The sequence below is a fragment of the Phyllostomus hastatus genome, unplaced genomic scaffold (genome assembly GCF_019186645.2).
Source record: "Phyllostomus hastatus isolate PE091 unplaced genomic scaffold, TTU_PhHast_1.1 phas_scaffold_182, whole genome shotgun sequence".
NCBI lineage: Eukaryota > Metazoa > Chordata > Mammalia > Chiroptera > Phyllostomidae > Phyllostomus > Phyllostomus hastatus.
In genome coordinates, this window is record NW_025334013.1 from 28,943,185 (window position 1) to 28,953,175 (window position 9,991).

The 9,991-nt window shown below is 46.3% G+C and overlaps 1 pseudogene; it reads left to right on the plus strand.

The window, feature by feature from the left end:
- Positions 1–7,496: 7,496 nt before the first annotated feature.
- LOC123832092 lies at positions 7,497–8,679 on the plus strand (annotated as a pseudogene).
- Positions 8,680–9,991: the final 1,312 nt, after the last annotated feature.

A 9,991-nucleotide genomic window follows, 5' to 3' on the forward strand; every position in this document is an offset into this window, starting at 1 on the left:
CGTGCTTTATAAGATACATATTAAAATGTCTCCATATCCCACATTCAATATAATTCCTCTATCATCATATGACTGTACAGCAGGTTGTATATTATATACATTATATATGACTTTTATTAGTTGCCATTGACTAACTGATAAAATATTATACTGATAGTCATTTAAACATTTACTGTGGCAGGGCTCTACCTGCAGGCCCCCACCCCCACCCTGGCTGCCCCCACCCTGGCTGCCAAGGATGAGAATAAGTCTACTAAGACATGATCTGCTTGGGGAGGAAAGGTGGCGGATATCTCAAAGGAGAAGGGGCAAGAGCCTTTTCCTCAATGGGCTTTTATTAGGTTTGTTTTGCACAGGAATACAGGTAAAGCTCATTAATCATTGTCAAGCAATAGGGATCAAACAATACATCACATACAAAGAGCTCTGAGGGCCTATTTTGAGTCAGGGTCAGATAGCTAAAGAGCCATAAAACTTTGAGGAACAAACTCACTTCTTTCTTGGACCCTTATCATTTAATTGAGATCATTCTAAACAAAGCAGGTTTCACAGGATTTTACATATTCTTTCTTAAGACTGATTGCCCTAGGGAACCTGCCCTTTCCAGCACAGGGCAGTAACCACCACCAGCATTGTTTCAGGCTTAAGGCATTGTCTCAGGCTTAAGTCCGGCAGGGGTAGTAAGGCAGCTAAGAGATTAGGAGACATCTTGCAGCAGAATGAAGACTCAGGCTATGTCATAGCCAAAGGGCGAGGGTCCATCACCCCCTTTTGCTATAGCCCCCCAAGTCCTTCCCTGGAGCCTCCACATGATTGTGCCTGTCTTAGATTGTTTCCCCCTTGGGGAATCTTACCCGTCATTGGCTAACCGACCAAGCATTGGGGGCCAGGCAGGGTGACGAAAAAGGAGCTGAAGCGGTGCCCCTGCCAGGGAGATAAGCCTTGTCTTTTTAGTGGTGTATGGTCAGAAGGTCACTCACTTAACCCTAGCCTTGGCAGGGGTTACAGCTCCTGAAACCAGGCAGGGTGGTTCCCAACAATTTACTAGTTTTTAATTTGTGGAATCTCTGTTTTTGAGCCTACATCTTTTCTTTCAGGTCTCCAACATGTCTGTATACCAGGAAAGCTCAAGGACCACAAATATTTTGCCAAGAATTTCTAACTATTGAAAGAGCCCTGGGCATACTACCTGGCAAGGGGAGAGGACAATTTCATGGCCTTCAACCTCCTGCACCTCCCTCCCAGGGTGCTTCATTGTCTTCCTAGAGAATGAAGAGCAGATGAGAAAAAAACCTGCCCTCAGGGCCCAGTGGTAGCCCCAGCAACACCCCACCACCACCAAGATTGGCACTCCACTCCCAGCTGAGTCTTCCACCCCAGCCCAGCATGGACTTTCACAAGGGCAAAGCCTGAGCATCCTTGGGGAGTGAGCTGCCACAGTGGGAGTCTGCTGTTTTCTCCCTGGGCCAGAGGTGACTTGAGGAGCTGTTCTGGCCAGGGCCCTGGGAGCGGCCCCCTGAGTCTCTGGGAGCCTGCCCAAAACCCCTTCCCTGCAGGATTATAAGCTCAGGACACCAACAGCCCCCATTCTGGGGAGAAAGTGAGGCTACTGGCTGTCTTTCATGTAGTGTCTTGCAGGAGCTCCTGGTGGCTTTGCAGTTCCCACTATTGGTCTCCTGCATGTCTGTCTGTCTGCCTGTCTCTCCCTCCCTCCCTCCTTCCCCACCCCATCTCTCTCTGCCTCTGTCTCTTTCCCCATGTCTATGTGACTGTGTTCAGGGCTGCCTGTCTCTGCCTCTCTTTCTCTGTGTCCATCCATTCCTTTCTCTTCCTCTGGGTCTGTTCCCTCTCTGTGTCTGCCTCCCCTTTGTCTTGCTTTCCATTCATCTCCATTTGTCCCTTTCTGCTTCCGTTTCTCTGCCTCCAAGTTTGTGTCCCACACCTCCCCTGCTTTTTCAGTCTCTGCCTCCTCTGAGTGGGTCTCAGCTCACTCTTCGCCTCTCTCCCACTTGCCTTCTGTTTATTGCTCCTTTTGCTTCTGGATTCGCCTGTGGCAGGTTCCTGTGTAACCATCCTCGCTTCTCTCTCCTCAGCCCATTGCCATTTCTTTGATCCACAAGACTTTCCCTCTTGCTGTGTTTCTCTGGGGCTCTCCTTGAACCTGGTTCCCTACCCATCCCTTTTCACCTTCCTACTCCCTCCACCTCCACCAGAACTCTCTGACTACCTTCCCTTATCCACCATCACCCGTCTTCTTGCTCTTGGCCTCTCTACCAGCTCTTAGCTGGCCCAGGACACTGGACTTGCGTTCATTCACACACACACACACCCAGGCCCCACCACACTCGCTGCCTGATGGCCTCTGTCTCTCTTTCTCTGTCTGGTCTCTGCCAGTTCTTTGCTGGTCCAGTCACCCTTCTCAGCCCTCCCGTGTCTCCCTCCCAGAGCCCTGGCTCACTACCCATGACTCCATGCCTCCCTCCTACCCTTCCATGAGGAGAGGAATAGACATTATTCCACCTTCTCCTTCTGTCTGAGTCCCTTGCATCCCCTGTCCATGTCTGTTGAGCTCCCAGCCTCTGTCTTTCCTTCTTGTCTATGTCCACAGATTCTGCCTCTCTCTGCCTCCTGTGGCTTGTGTTTGTGTATGTCTCTCTCCCTTATCAGGCCTGTCTTTTGTCCTCATTCTTCCTGCTTGTGTTGCTTTCTAGTTTTACCTATTTCTCTGGGTCACTCTTAGCCCCTGCAGGTCTGCAGGTACTGCTGGATAGGGTGTGTGTGTCTGAGGAACAGAGAGGAAAAGGGCTGGAGAAACGGGGAGGAGAAGGCATGATCTTCAGAATCTGATCATCAGATATTATTCCAAGCAGCCTCCCCACCCCTCCACCAGCTTTTTGTACAAAAAAGAAACAATTTCCTGCTCAGAGTCACAGCAGTAAATGCTAAAAGTAAAAACTCAAGAGTGTCTTGAGTCTCTCATCTCCTAGCCTGAAGGAGAGTAGAAATGGGAAGAGAAGATAAACACAAGGATCCAAGTGAAAAAGCAGATGGTTTTTCCCTGATTTACATTACATGCCACCAGGGCACCAATGTTGACACCCGCAGTCTCAAGCCTGGCCAGCTTTGGGGCTAGAGGCTCACCCCTACCAGGACCTTGGGTTCACACAATCCATTTCTGTCTTCTCCTTCGTTACAGGTCACCATCAAACCTGACTGTGACAGAGTTGAAACCTAAGGCTCAGAGACGCCAAGTAACTGACCTAAGACACTCAGCAAGCCAGCCAAGGAAAGTGAGAGTGCCAACCAGTCCCCATGCTGCTCTCTGAACAAAGCACAGACTCATCAGAGTCCAAGGAGTCCTGGGGCCAGAGACCTGCCACTCACATCTTCCCTGCCTCCTCTGCCTCAGCTTGGGGGCACAAGCTGGAGATGAGGACTGGGCAGCCTCTCACACCAGGTCCTTGTTTAAGGATTTCCACCTCGGGAGCTGGGGAACAGATGTAGTTTGCAGCACAAGATTCCCTCTGTCCCTAAGTCCCATCTTCTGGCTCATAGTTCATCTTTAAGTGCAGCACTAGGTAGTGCAAGGACCTGGACTAGGTCAAGTCATTTGGGAGTTCACCCTACATCAGACACTCCTGTTGTATGACCTTAGGCCAGTTGCCTCCCTTTTTTGGGCTTTGACAAAATGAGAGACTTGTACCAGCGGTTATCAAAGTCAGTTTCAAGGAGGCTTCCACTAGTTTGAGGAACCACAGGGAGCCATGTGTGTCTGGGTGAGGCGGGAGAAAAATGGTTCTGAGTTCCTTCAGATGTCTGTCTTTGACAGAGTGGTTCAAGGATTTTTAAAAACCTGACAATGTATAACTCCAAAATTTAAGACTCCAAGTTCTGTTTCCAAAACCTGTACAGTCCATCACTTCTAGTTGTGTTCTCAGGGAAGCCTGGAGGATGGTGTGCCATAGGTCGTACATGTTCCCACCCCAATTTCGGCCTTGGAGATCCTCCTTGGAGGACCTTTAACCACAGTCTCCCCTAGGCACCTGGAGAAGAGTGGGACTGTGGGGCCCTTTACCTGTCTCTGCAGCCTTACTCCTGGCCCTGTTGCCTCCAAATCTGGGTGTAAATAAACAGGGGGTGGATATATATATATATGTATCCTGGAGGAGCAGTTCCAGGTCATTCACCTCCCTCCTCTTACAGGTGAGATCACAGTGGCTAAGGAGGGTAGTGACTTTCCCAAGGTCAATGTAGCAAGGCAGTCCTGCAGTGAGCATGAGGGCCAGACTCTTACAGGATGCAGAGGGGACAGATAGGAAAGTAAAGACCTTGCATGCATGCTAGGAATTCCAATCTTTTCTTGTTAGTAACTGACCTTGCTGCCCTAGATGGATGGCAGGCAGGGATGTAAACTGGGAGTCGTGGGCAACCTCATTCTGGTCTCATGTCCATCTGGGCAGGGTGCCTTGTGAGGGAGCCTTGGTGTCCATTGTGGGGCCAGAGCTGGCCAGTGCTCTCAGAGTAGCCAGTGCTCTCAGAGTAGCTAACGCTCTCAGAGCAAGCCAGAGCCCTTCTCTGCCATGGATCAGCTCCCTTCTCTCACCAGCTCCAGTATTCTTGGGCTCTTGTGGGGGTTTAGGAGGCAGAGAAGTGTCTACATTTTACTTGCTGCCCACTTTGTTGTGTGGCATAAACTCAAGACTTCCCTGGGCCCTGAACCACCAACCTTCCCAACCACCCTGAAGAGTCCCATGTCCAGGCGAAGCACTAAACTTCAGAGAGGTGAAGTAATTTGTGGAGGTTACAAGGCAAGAGGGGCTGCTCCTGGAGCTCAGGTGGACTTGACTCCTCTGAGTCCCACACCACCTCAGGCTACCATGGCCTTGGTTTGCCAGCCCAGAGACTTACTGGCCTCTGGAACCTAGAATAAAAATTTACTTCTCCTTTCTCTCTCTTTTGTTCCTCTCTTTGGTCTTTGCGACCACACAACTCCCTCTGGGAGCTGCCCTGGCCCCACCCTGGAGTGAGTGAGTCATTCTAATCTGGATTACTGTTTAACTTCCACCCAGTTTCTCACACACACTAGGGAGCAGTTAGGCATTCACCTCTCAGGTACTCTCCTATACAAAACACTCTACCTTAACCAGTAGATGCGTTAGTTTAGCATTAGGCCACAGATGCCGACGCCCAGGTGCAGCTCAGTGGAGGAGATGAACCTGGACAACAGAAGCTTCCCTTCAGGTGGCCCCCGGCCTCCCCAGGCCCACTGCATCCTCCTCCATCTCGGATTTTCCTCTCTCAGCCCCACCCTGAGAACCCAAAACCCTGTGTATTACATCTTCAGAGTATCATTTGGATCTTTCTTCTTTATTAGAAAAGCAATTCATGTTTATTGTGGAAAATTTGGTAAATTCAGAGAATACAAGCAAACAAATATCACCATAAATCTAATCACCAGAAATGACCACTGTTAACATTTTGGTATATTTCTTTCCAATTTTTTGTCTATGCATATACATTTTTATACTGTTAGCATAGCTGCATATCCTACTTTTTCACTCAGCAATCCATTGGCACGCTTCTCCACAATGTGAAATCGTCTCCAAAATGTGATTGTAAAGGCTACAAGGTATTCAATCACATCAATATATCATAATTTCTTTAACTAGTCTCCCACGATAGGACATTTAGGGTGTTTACAATTTCCTTATTAGAAATAATACAGCAATGAACATCCTTTATGAAATCTCTTTCCATGTCTCTGATTTTTTTCCTACACAAAATTCTTAAAAGTGAAATTCTATGATATCAAATTTTCCTAAAGAAAGATTATAGCAATTTATTTCTCATAGCAATATATGAGAAGTCCTCGTTTACTATAAACTGGCCAATGGCAGGCATTATCATTTTAAAAGAACTTTTTCCAATTGTACAGGTATAAAAGCTATTATTTTATTGATGTTTTAACTTGCCATCTTTAATTACTATAAAGATAAATCCTTTGGGGTTCATTGGCCATTTGAATCCCCTCTTTTGTGATTGTATTATTCGTATCTCACCCTCTGTTATCAGAGTTTTCTTTAGGTTTTAGAAGAGATCTTGTGTCCTAATGACATTAATCATTTGTCTTCCACATAAATCACAAACGTTAGTTTTATTAACTTAGAAAAAATTTTCTGTTCTTTATATGGCCAAAAAATTCACCTTTTTCTCTACTGTTTCTTCCTTTGCTTTTCCACGTGTGTGAAAGGAAAAGATATTGGCATTTACATGGGGGGGGGGGGGGCGTGTGGGCTGCTCGGGCATGACATGCACACCAGAAAGCCGAGAGAAAGGGAGCCGGCTTTCTCTGCACAGTCGAATAGATCAGCTGCTGGGAACTACAGAGAAAATGCCAGTGGGGGGACAGAAACTGTTGCAGAGAGGACATAGGGACTTTACAAAATTAAATATTCAATTATAAATGGTTTCTGTTCTGTGCTGCATTGTAAGTCACCATACCTTCAGGATAAGTCCCACAACTGAGAACCTTGTGTGGGTGAGGTTGGAGCATCAAGGAGGAAGAGAAGAGAGCAGAACTATCCAAAAGGCAAGTACCCACACGAGGCAAGGCAGCTGGAGGACAGTAGTCAAGGACTCAACGAGAGCAGGGGTTTCACAGCAAAGTGGCCTGGCAGGGATGCACAAAGAACCTTCCAAAATATTGGAGAAAGTATTGGACTTCTTACAGCAAATCAATGAGGAGCTGTGTTGCTTTATTTGCATATTAAAGGGAAAGGGTTTCATCACCATGAGGCTGAAGTTCTTACTTGGAAACATTCAGGTGATGCTTAAAAGGCCGTTCTCTGTCCCACCATAAAGTAAACATTGACCCATATATTTTCTTGTAGGATGTTTTACAGTTTTATTTTTTGCATTTAACTCTAACATGTTTAGACTTTATCTTATTAGTAGATAGTGTAAAATCTCTTTTTTCCACCCAGATTATTTATAACTCTTCCTTTTTTCCTGATTTATAATATAAAAATAGTAAGTATTTTAGTAAAAATGTGTGGCATGAATGACATAATTAATGAATATCAATGAAGCCTCATACCAGAAAAAGTTTAATTGTAAATATTAACCCTAACCCAAATAATAACTCTGGTCTTAATATTACACCAAGGCTTAGCAACCTCTGTAGTCCCAAGAGAGAAATAGAAATGGGGTGAATAAGAGAGAGAAAATCAAGGCTCAGCCAGTAAAAGGAGGCAGAGACAGCCACAGGCCAGAATGACACTGCATACAGCACTGCCCTGACTTGGTATTTACCATTTTTATCACTGTGACCCTCAACGAACCCTAGTACCAAACCCTAGCACCAAACCCTAGCACCACTCAAACTACTATGAGGTCATAACTCTTGCAGCCATCTGCTGATCCAAATTTCCTGTTAGGAAATGTAAATGAGACAATGAGTGTGGAAATTCCTTACACACCCTTGGCACAGACACTCAATGAATTCCATATCCCCTAAACTCTCTCAAGAGGCAGATCACTATGCAGGAAGTCAACAGTCCCCTGTGACAGAATTCATTCTGTTGAGCTCTGCCCCTGACCCCAGGATCAACCCCCTGCTCTTCACCTTCTTTCTAGTCTTCTATCTGTTGATCCTTGTGAGCAGCAGCCTCCTCATTATCCTCATCCACCAGAACTTGAGCCTCCACCCTCCCACCTACTTTGTCATCTGCATTCTCTCCCTGCTGATTGTGAGCTACACACCCACCACAGTGCCCCAGATGCTCGTGCATATTCTCAGCAAGAGGAGGGTCATCTCTTTTGCTAGATGTGTGGTTCAGGTGCACATCTTTCTCCTCTTTGGGTTCACTGAGTCCTAGCCTTTTCCCATCATGTCCATGGACAGGTACATGGCCATCTGCCACCCTCTCAGGCACAAGGTCATAATGAGCCACTGAGTGTGTCTCCTCATGGTGGGCATCTGTGCAGCCTATGTTGCAGAGAGGACATAGGGACTTTACAAAATTAAATATTCAATTATAAATGGTTTCTGTTCTGTGCTGCATTGTAAGTCACCATACCTTCAGGATAAGTCCCACAACTGAGAACCTTGTGTGGGTGAGGTTGGAGCATCAAGGAGGAAGAGAAGAGAGCAGAACTATCCAAGAGGCCAGTACCCACATGAGGCGGTCACCCCATAGTGGGTGGTCTGTATTATACCTTCCTTGCAATGCACCTGCCCTACTGTGGCCCTAATGAAATTGACCACTACTTTTGTGAGTTTCTTTCCATCCTGAAGCTGGCCTATGCAGACACATCCCTCAGTGACGTGGTGGACTTCATCATGGGCTTCAGTGTCATTGTGGTCACACTCTTCCTGTTTGTCATTGTCAATGCCAATACCTTACTGCCATCATGAAAATCCATTCAGCTCAGGGGAAGATCAAGGCCTTCTCTACCTGTGCCTCTCACATCACTGTGGTCATCCTGTTCACCATCCCCTGCATCATTATGTACATGAGCCCTGGCTCTGATTCCTTGTCAAACAGTGGCAAGAAAATGGCCCTTTTCTATAACATTGCCACAGCCTTTCTCAACCCTGTCATCTATAGTCTGAGGAACAAGGACGTGAAAAGGGTTTTGCTCAAGTTGGTGGGTTAAGGCAGGGTCCATTTATGCTGAAGTCCTGGGAGCAAAGCAGAACACACACTCACCATGCACACACTTCCATGAGACCTGGGAGAGCTGGGCTCCATCAGGCTAACATCACCCTGAAGCAGTGGGAGGGCACAGGGTGCTCAGACATTGGTGGCATCTATGGTGATGTAGTGTGAGATGGAGGTGCCTGTGTAGCTGGGGCACAATGGTCAAGAGCCTGGACTTTAGTGCCACACAGACCAGGATGAGACACCTGCTTTGGCTAATGACTAGATATGTGCATTTTGCAAGTCATTTAATTACTCTAAAGTTTGTACCTCTTCTTTACAGGGAAACTGTAATAATTAAATGAGATAATAGATGAAAAGTGCTTAGTATAGAACCTGGCATGTAGTAATCTTTCAACAAATGTTTGTTTTCATTTTTGAAATTTATTACTCAGGGATGAACTATCAACCAATAAGCAGCCATGATTCTCCTGGTCCATGGAAGTGCCTAGAGTCCCAGAGAGTACATTCTAAAAGGGGAAGGGAGGAAGGAGTAAAAACTCAAAGACTGAAAAGTAGAGAAACAGCATGAGAAAGGGACTTGAGAAGGAGGAAATGAGCCTGTGTCTACCCATCCCCAAACTGAGACAGTTAGAGCATCTGAGGTCAACTGAAATTATCTTAGAACAGAAAAAAATACTATTTCAGTACCACTTGTTTCTGTTTGTTTACATTTTTATTTCCCTTTTCCTCTTGTTTCTAATAAAATCCACTTTGGAAAACTGCAGCCTGTCTTGGGTGATCTCAAGGGAAAGGGATTCTGTCCACTTAAGAGTGAGGGAAATTAGACAGGGGACTGGGCATGTTGTTAACCACAGAGGCAAAATTTAGCTTGACACAACCTGACATAATATTGTGCTTATTCCTCATAGAACGATTACAAATGTAGAATGTGTTCTTCCAGGCCTTATCAATCTGCAGGGTCATGTTACTGGATCACCAGTCTTTACTGGCTTTTGCCTTTGCTTGCTGTTGCAGGAACTCCAGCATCCAACAAAGCAATCACCATGACGCTCTGGGACATTTCCCATAAGCTAACATGCAGCCCCCTTGGGTTCTTCTTTCCTGGCCCCTTGCTGATGCACACACCTGTGAAACTCCTTGCACAAAAATAATAAGCTGTGCTGGCCAGAACTATTGAATGTGAAGGCCTGTGCCCTCCATGAGAGCCCATGGCTACAGGTGCACAATGTCCTCAAAGACACTATTCTACCCACTGCCCAGGAGCTGTCATGCTGTATGAATAATGGAGCCAAAGTGAAAAGCAGATAATAAAACAGGGTCTATAA